The sequence below is a fragment of the Macrobrachium nipponense genome, chromosome 35, assembly GCF_015104395.2.
Source record: "Macrobrachium nipponense isolate FS-2020 chromosome 35, ASM1510439v2, whole genome shotgun sequence".
Taxonomy (NCBI): domain Eukaryota; kingdom Metazoa; phylum Arthropoda; class Malacostraca; order Decapoda; family Palaemonidae; genus Macrobrachium; species Macrobrachium nipponense.
The window spans coordinates 22,599,350-22,609,167 of NC_061096.1; positions in this window are offsets into that span (position 1 = coordinate 22,599,350).

Here is a 9,818-nt window from a genome sequence, read left to right on the forward strand (position 1 = left end):
TCGTGTTTATTCATGATTACTAGAAATCCCCTCAACCCGAGGCGAAAGTCATGATTGTAGGGTAGAGATACGGTTCGTCAATCAATCCCGCGGGAGAGAGAGACGTAACCGACAGAGCCTAACAGCGAGCTACCTGATACTGAGTTGGTGACACTGTGACAGTCACAGGCAGCAGGCAGCAGCTATGTTCACCCTTCTCGCAGTCTTATGCCGAGTTGCCAGCTATTCTATTCATCTAAGGAATAGATTTACATTATTTGAACAGAAACTCTCAAGTTGGCATATTTAAGCAAAACAGAATTCGCTAAATACAGAAGCTGATTTTGTGTTGTCGTAACATTACGCTTAATTAACCAAATGTGTTAAAAATCGGAACTCCTGGAAAGTTGCCTGGAGTACCGATTAAATATACTGCGTCATCCACAATGACAGCAACCTCTCGTCTCGCACTATTCTGCCTGAGTTACCAGCTACTCTCTTCTACGAAGGAATAGGTTTGTTACTATTATCGATAAGGAAATTCTCAAGCAGGCATATTTAAGCGAAACATAATCCGCTAGATGCCGACGCTGAGTTAGTGTTGTTGTAACAATACCTTTTAGCGTTGTCCTTACAGCGGAAACTCCTGGAAGTTTGCAGGAAGGACTGATTAAATACATTTACAATAACCGTCTTTTCGGTTGCCATCTGTAGAGGTAACCATGATATGATATGACTTGAACCCTACATTAGTAATATGACGCAAAGATAAAATACGTAAGTATTGTAGTCACTTGAACATAAAATTCTCTACTACATTCTTTCCTCGACGAGGAGAGAGAGAGAATGGAAATTTGACTCTTCGTCTCTTTGCCCAAGAGAACGAATTAACATTATTCGAATGGAGATCAAGTGAGAACCGAGGATCGAAAAGGACAGTTCAAGCTTCTTATGATATTGGACATAAGACTTCATGGACGTAGTCTACAAGTCTTTTTCCTGGATGAGCCTCCGACTAATGAATGAGAGCTCTCTCGAATTTTGTTAATGAGAGCTTATCCGCTTAAGCGATAAAATGTTATGAAGATCTTTGTCAATGAGAACTAACCCATTTACATGACAGAAAGTAATCCAGGAATTCGAGCATATAGTTTTCCCGATTCCCGCAGAAATCGAGGAAGGGGCAGGATTCCTAATCAGAGACTGGGCTTACGACAGGTAGGACCTTAATGTTCCCCTTCGGCAGCGCAGTCCCGAAAGCAGACGAGGCGTTTTATGACACCGAAATCTGCTTACAGTTTTTTTTTTCTGGAATTCATCAAGTCCATGAATTCTATTTGAACGCTCCCTTCGTAGAAAGCAAAGTAGACATCTGAAGAACGTCCTGGTAAGTGCTCTGCTGAGCGACATGACGTCCAGATGTGTAAGACATCGAGCGTCTTCCAAAAAGCTTATCAATGTTTATGACGTCGAGCGTCTTCCAGAGCGTCTCTTCATGTAGGACGTCGAGCATCGGCAAAAGCTTCCTCGCGTCTCAATGCGTAGGACGTTGAGCATCTTCAAGAGACGTCCTCGCGAGAGTCTTTACCGAGCGTATTGGTGCCTAGAACACCATGGGCATCTCAGAGAGGATCTTGTCGAGCGCCCTGTGCTATGGAAGGCCGGAAAAGACTTGACCATACCGTAGACTTAAAGTGAATTCTCTACTACATTCATCTTCTCACTAAGCATGTACTCTAATAAGCCATGCTTTCGTAAGCATGAGAACATTATATAATATATAGTGTTCTGCTGCGTTAGATTCCTTTAATAATGTTACCTACGGTAATCAGCATTGAAAGGCTGGAATATCTTTCTTATTGAAAGTTTTCTTAGCAAAAGGCAGACAATATTTTATTTATGTTTGCTTAACTATCCCCTCCATCCGAGGCGCTAAGACCGCGATTGTAGGGGAGAGATACGGTTAGTCATTCCTATCCCGCAGGACCGACCTCTCATGACTGAGCAATAGATGGTTATGCGTTGGTCTAAGCGATAGCAGCCTCCCCGTTACCTGTCTGGCCTTACTCTTCCAGAGTTGCCAGCTACTCCATTCAATAAAGGAATCTTATAAACTTATTATCGAACTTCAGGAAGTTCTTATTAATGTATATTTAAGCGAAACAAGACTTCGATAATCTAGAAGCTAATTAGGTATTGTCATAACAATCCCTTTAAGCGTAGTCCTTCCTAGGAAAGTCCTGTAAGGATACTGGTAATAGAGTTGCACAGCAAAGAAGTAACTACGGTAGTGCTTATGATTTGACCGTATCGTATTATTCATACAGCAGATACTCTAACTACCTTCTTTCCCTGCCGAGGCAGATAGAGAAAGGAAAAAACTTTTACTATCTTCGTTCTTTTCGTTAATAGAACGATAGAAAGAGTGATATATCTCCTTAAGGAAGGAAGTTAATCCAGGAACTCTTTAAATCTTCGAAATTTCCTCATAAAATCGCGGAAGAGACAGAATTTCCCTGTTCATCTCTCTATGTTTTACGGAAGGAAGTAGATATTTCCTATCCGCCATCCATACCAAACGTCGATAAGATTCTTATTAAGAAACCAAGGTTTCTCCCGTACGTTTTGGTAAAAACTTCGACATGACTGTTGCTTATCAAATACGGATGCGTCCCGAAAAAAAGCGTCCTCAAAAGCGTCCTGCCTTCAAGGGCGAGCGCCGCTCATGAAGCGTGCTAGTCATAAGCCGATGTACGGTGATCGTCGTCCGGACGAGTATCATGGACGTTCGGCAATCCTGACAAAGACGGCGGCCGCTTGTGCGACATCTTGCGTCTCTGTCACGCTCACCGCACTTCCAGAAAGCACTCAAAAGACGCCTTTGTGTTCTTGGGTGCGAGGATGTAGAAAGCGACGAGCAAGGAAAAGGAGAAGAAGACTGCCTGACTTGACAGACAGACAGCCTCAAATCCTTCCTTCAGTAAATGTGTTTTGCACTTCTTTTGGCGAAAACGAGGCCAACCGAGAAGGGCTGAACCTGTGAGAAGACGAGGCACGCCTTCTTCCTTTTCACAGTAAGAATGATAAGGCGATCTGGGCGCTTAACAGCGTTCTTCCTATTTCCTTCTTCTTTCTCTCATGTGTTGGAAAGTCGTCAAATTGTTAAGGCGCGATTACAATCGCACGACAATAGAGAGAGGACGTGAAGCGTCCTCCTCAATAAGCTTCTATTTAAAGGGCGCGAGTCCTTCCGAGAGCTCCAACCCCTGTACGGGGAGGACGCCTCAGAGGACGAGAAGCAATCCTTCAGGATTCGTGCACGTGCACGATCTTTGGCAGCTGAGAAGCGTCTTCAGGTCTTGCCGAGGGACGCCAGATCGGTGGGGGTTCCTCGTAACCCTCCTTCGGCTTTCGACATGCCCTCTCCCTGTGGTCCTGGGAGTCCGACAGAGTCTAGACCTAGAGGCATTATAAGGCCGATCTGACGCCCCCTCCACAACACTAGGGGCACTAAATCAACATCACTACACTCACAACACTGATTGGAGAGCGAGCACCTTAGATTCCGATTACTGATGTAATCCACCATAACAGAAAGGGCATTACCTCTCACAGACACTTCCTCTAGGCCCGTAGGCCATACCACAAGGTTAGGCAAAATAAAGTTTACTCTGTTTACTAATCTTGGAGGAAAACTTCCTGATTCTATTACGCTCTAATTTGCGTACATACGAACGAATCATACATCTCCTTTCGGAATCAGCCAATTAATACACTAATTACATTGATGACACGTCGTGCATATTAAGTGAGAATATATCTAAAGTTTCGTTATTCTCACCTAACCCCTTGCGGACAACAAAGTCTGAAACCAGTCTAACTAGAATCAGACTTCCTATGTCAAGAAATTAAAAATTAAATCAATTTATGATAGCGTATGCCTAGCCGCAAATCCAAGTTAATAAACCCCCTCAAAAAAGAAAACAACCAAGATACTTAAGCGGCAATGAAGTTCCAAAATCCTAGACGGAGGTAATGAAACAGGTGTTTCCATTACCGGCGACAGACAAGAAAATCTGAATAGAAGATGGGAATAGTTCCTGACAACCCGCCTCCCAGCGGCGGGAATGGTTACTAACCACCTGACCGACCACTGCGTGTGCCGGGAGTTTTTGAATTCTGTCGGGCTTCGGAGAATACAGCTATATATATATATCTGACAGGTAAGTGTCATGAACAAAAATATTTTTAAGGATCAGTCTTTGCTCCAAGACCCAGAACTGTATCTGCTGATACAAATGGACCTAGAGAGAAGCACTTCTCATAAGTCACTTTCACATCCTTCAGGAATAATGAGACGCAACACTGAATTGCACCTCCAATATGTAGTCTCAATGATATTCCTGAGAGACATATTCTTTTGAAACGCCAGGGACGTTGCTACTGCCCTCACCTCATGAGTCTTAACCTTTAGAAGACTGAAGGATTCATCCGAGCAGTTCTTGTGTGCATCAGTAATCACGCTTCTCACAAAGAAGGCCAAGGCGTTTTTAGACATGAGTCTTTTGGGGTTCTTCACAGCACACCAAAGACCTTGTTGACATCCTCCCATCTGATTCTTTCTCTCTAAATAAAATTTAAGAGCTCTAACTGGACAGAGAGCCCTCTCTGTCTCTCTGCCTACGAGGTTAGATAGGCCTTTTATATCAAAAGCTTCGGGTGCCAAGGTTTAGATGGGTTCTCGTTTTTCGCCAGAAACAAGTCTGGAACGAACAGATAGCCGCATCTCCTTTGAATCCCACTGTGGAGTCCAGAGCGTGCAATTCGCTCGTCCTCTTGGCCGTCGCGAGAGACAACAGGAATAACATTTCCTAGTGACATCGCGGAAGGAAGCCAGATGTAGAGGCTCGAATTTATCTGAGGTAAGGAATTTCAGGACCACGTCCAGATTCCAACTAGGTGTTTTCTAGGAGGATGCTGATTTTGAAGTTTCAAAGGACCGAATCAAATCATGTAGATCCTTGTTCTCTGCAATCTCTAGCCCTCGATTCCTGATACTGAAGACAGCATGCTTCTGTATCCTTTGATTGTCGACACGGAAAGGTGAGATTCCTCTCTCAGAAAAAGGAGGAAATCGGCAATGTTAACTATAGAGGTACTGGAGGAGGACAGCTTCTTACTCTTACACCACCTCCTAAAGACTTCCCACTTCGATTGGTATACTCTTCTCGTTGAAGATCTGCGGGCTCGAGCGATAGCGCCTGCAGCCTTGCGAGAGAAACCCCTCGCTCTGACAAGTCTTTCGATAGTCGAAAGGCAGTCAGAGCGAGACCGGGGAGGTTGTGATGAAAACCTCTCGAAGTGGGGTTTGTCTGAGTAGATCTGCTCTGCTTGGTAGAGATCTGGGGAAGTCCACTATCCACTCCAGTCCTTCCCGTGAACCATTCTTGGGCTGGCCAGAATGGGGCTATTAGGGTCAACTTCGTGCCCTTTGAAGCTACAAATTTCCTGAGTACTTCCCGCAGGATCTTGAACGGGGGAAAGGTGTAGGCGTCTAGGCCCGACCAATCCAGGAGAAACGTGTCTATTGCAAAGGCTCTTGGATCTTCCACTAGAGAGCAAAAGATCTCTACTCTTTTGGAGAGGAACGTGGCAAACAGGTCTATGTGAGGCCTCCCCCACGGGTACCACAGACTTCGGGCACACTTCTGTGTGTAGAGTCCACTCTGTGGGAAGGACCTGATTCCTCCTGCTTAGTCTGTCCGCTCTCACATTTTTTAACCTTGCACAAATCTTGTGAGGAGAGTTATGCCTCTTTCCTCTGTCCAGGTTAACAGGTCTTTTGTTAACTGATAGAGGGAAAATGAATGCGTCCCTCCTTGCTTGCGTACGTAAGCCAGAGCCGTGGTGTTGTCCGAGTTTATCTGAATCACCCCGCCTCTGACTATCTCCTCGAAGAATCTTAAGGCTAGGTGTATGGCTACTAGCTCTTTGCAATTGATGTGCCAGGACACCTGTTCCTTTGTCCAGGTGCCTGACACCTCCCTTGCTCCTAGCGTCGCTCCCATCCCGACTCCAAGCGTCGGAAAATCAACACTTGGCTTGGGTTCTGCAGGGCAAGTGACACTCTTCGTTCTTCTGAAGAGGAAGGATCCACCACTTTAAGTGATTTTTTATCTCTTGTGGAATCGGGAAAGTGTCTGAGAGTTGTCCCGTCTTCAACTCCACACTCTTTCAGGGAAAAAACTGAAGAGGCGAAGGTGAAGCCTCCCCAGAGAGAAGACTTTTCTAGCGAGGACAGAGTCCCTAAAAGGCTCAGATAATCCCTAAAAAAGCTGAACTGCTCTCTCTCTCTAAGAAGCTCGAGATTCTTGACAAACCTCGAGTGATTCTCTCTCGCAAAGGAAATACCCGAAAACCCGAGAATCCATCTGAATCCCCAGATAGACCAAGTTCTGGCTGGGGATCGGTTGCAACTTCTCGAGGTTCACGAGTAATCCCAGCGATTCTATCATCTTTCTTGTTATCAATAGGTCCTCCAAGCACTGAATCTCCGACTTGGCCCTGATCAGCCAGTCGCTAAGTAGAGGGAGATGTTTATCCCTCCCCTAGGTGAAGCCATCTTGCTACATTCGCCATCAGGTTGGTGAAGACCTGTGGAGCTGTAGACAGGCCGAAACACAGAGCCCTGAACTGAAAACCTTGCTTCCTATCATAAATCGAAGATATTTCTTTGACAAGTGGTGAATGGAAACGTGGAAATATGCATCTTGCAAGTCCAGAAGACCATCCAATCTCCTGGATGAAGTGCTGACATTACTGAGGCGGACGTTTCCATACGGAACTTCTTTTCTGAACAAAGCGGTTCAGAGCGCTTACGTCCAGTACTGGTCTCCACCCCCCCCGATGCCTTTGGTACTAGAAATAGGCGATTGTAAAATCCGGGGGAGTGTGGATCCTGCACAAGTTCGATGGCCTCCTTTTCCCACATTTGCTCTACCATTTGAAGAGAGTATTTCTCATTACAGGGTCTCTGTACCTCGCTTTGACAGTTCCCGAGGAGTAGAGGTTATGGGAGGACTGTCCTCGAAGGGGATTACGTATCCTTTCTTTAGGACTGAACTGACCAAGGGTCGGCTCCCCTTTTTGCCCAGGCTCCTGCAAAGTTCAGGAGTCTGGCGCCTACTGGTGCTTGGAGGATCAAGTCACTTTCCTTTCTTGAATGGTCTGAAGGAAGACCTTCCTCTCTTATCAGAGCTCTTCTTCCTGGAAGGGGGACGAGCCGTTGCACCTCCACGAAAAGGGCTGCTGAGAGGACGAGAGTCCTTTTTATTCGTCGACACTACAGGACGACTCTCTTAGATGTTTTGGACAAGGAGGTCTTGTGTCGCCTTCTCAGTTAGCGAGCGAGATATTATCTTTGCACTTAACTGAGAAGGAAACAGATGATCTGACAAGAGGGGCAAACAATAACGCTGTCCTCTGGCTCGGAGAAACAGCTTTGGATAAAAGGGATCCATAAACTGATCTCTTCTTTAGAAGACCAGCACCAAATAGGGAAGCAACTTCTCCCGAACCGTCTTGTACTGCCTTGTCCATGCATGACAGGACGCTATGGAGAATTTCTGGGTTTTTAAGAAATTCCGGGTCCTTAGACTTATTAGCCAGGACTCCGAGAGACCAATCCAGAAAATTGAACACTTCTAAAGTGATGAAAAGTCCCTTAAGAAAGTGGTTCAATTCTGAAATGCTCCACGTAGATCTGACCGAGACTAAAGAGTGTCGTCTGGAGGCATCCACTAGATTCGCAAAGTCCGAGTCTGCCGATGCAGAAAGAGAAAGACCCATAGTCTCTCCTGTCCCGTACCAAATACCTCTCTTTCCATGGAGTTTGGAAGGAGGCATGCAGAATACTGTTTTTCCCAACTCTTTCTTAGTGCCCATCCAAGAATCCAAAGATTGGAGGGCCTTTTTCATTGAAATCGCAGGTTTCATTTTCAGGAAGGCCGAGGACTCCTGACTCCTGACTCCTGACTCCTGCCTCCTGGCTCCTGCCTCCTGACTCCTGACTCGTGGCTCTTGCCTCCTGGCTCTTGCCTCCTGGCTCCTGCCTCCTGCCTGGGTGACTCCTCACTCCTGGCTCTTGGCTCCTGCCTGCTGGGAGACTCTTCGCTCCTGGCTCTTGGCTCCTGCCTCCTGGGTGACTCTTCACTCCTGGCTGGTGCCAGACGCCTGATCGGCTCCTCGCAACTGATAAGTCTTGCATTTAGACAACTCCTTACGTATGGTTGACTCCTCGTTCTTGCTAGGAGCCTCACCTCGAGTAGGAGCATCGATCCTAGCGGCAGGTACCTCCACACGTCTGGAGGACCTTTTGATAGGAAGGGAAGTGTCTTTCCTTCGAGGAGGCTCCTTTGAAAGCACTCCTACCAAAGACGATATCTGTTCCTGCATGGAAACCAGAAACCTTTTAGTAACCTCTTCTTTATCCTCTTCGGGAGGAGGAGAAGGAGGAGGGGAGGAGTCCATGGGCTCCACCTCCTGACTCCTTCTAACTATAGGTGACAAAATGGCTCTTTTTGCCCTCTTAACCTCCGAAGGATACTCCTCAGGGAAGTGTTCCGGGCTCGAGTCAATAGTCGGAGCCTTCCAGCTCCTCTTCAGTGGTCGCGAGCGATCCGAATCCCTCCAATCACGTCTAGGAGACGAAGATCCCGACGATGAAAAACAATCACGCAGGACGCTTTTACAATAGTGATCCCTGGCAGTTCTGGGGTGTCACAGAAACTGCCGAAGGGACACCTGATCGGTGGGATTCTCCACAAACCTCCTTTCGGTTTTTTGACATTCCTTCTCCTCTGGGCATGTGAGCTTGGAAGAGGTCTAGACCTGGGAGCGTTGTGGAGCCGACCAGATGCCCCCTCCACTACACTGGGGACACTCACATCACTGTCCACTGTAACATCACTAGCCTTACCCTGCAGGGCAGCCATTTTGTTTTCCATTATCTTGAAGGCTGCTTTTAGATCCGCAAGTTCTTTCGCTGAATCTACAGGATCTGCAATAGGTGAAGAGGCTGAAAAGGAAGGAGAAGTAGCAATTCTTACCATTGGGGAAGATCCCAAACTAGGAATTAGTTCATTCGATCTAGAACTACTTAAACTTCTAGAAGAAGCTTTCCTCACTCTTTCTCTTTCTAACTTTTTAAAATAATTAGTTAGATTCTTCCACTCACTCTCACTCAAATTCTCACATTCCTTGCAAGTATTAGTGAAAGAACATTCATACTCCCTGCAACCCTTGCATACGGTGTGAGGGTCTACCGAAGCTTTCGGCAACCTCACCTTACAGCCTACATTCACACAACGTCTCACAACCATTCCAGCGTCAGACATTTTCAAGAAAAATCCAAATCAAGTCCACAAAACAGTCCACAAAAGCGTATGCCAATCCAACAATCCAGATACGTCACCAAAGTTGGTCAAGAAGATCAATTGCCGGTGAAAAAAGAAAATCCAATCGAGAAGAACCAACAACAATGTTGACGGTCCGGGCGACAAAAGAATTCTGATTAGAAAACGGGAATGGTTCCTTGTCCTGCCACCCAGGGAAGGGCGGTAGATCACCTGACCTACCGGTAGCGTGTGCCGCGAAATTTGAATTTCTGTCGGGGACGACGGAGTCTATAGCTAAGTATATATCTGGCAGGGAAGTTGAATGTATAAAAATAATTTTTTCAAAAAATCACAGCGTGCTTAGTTTTGAAGATTAAGAGTTCATTTTTGGCTCAATTTTTTGTCATTGCCTGAAGTTTAGTATGCAATCATCATTAATGAAAA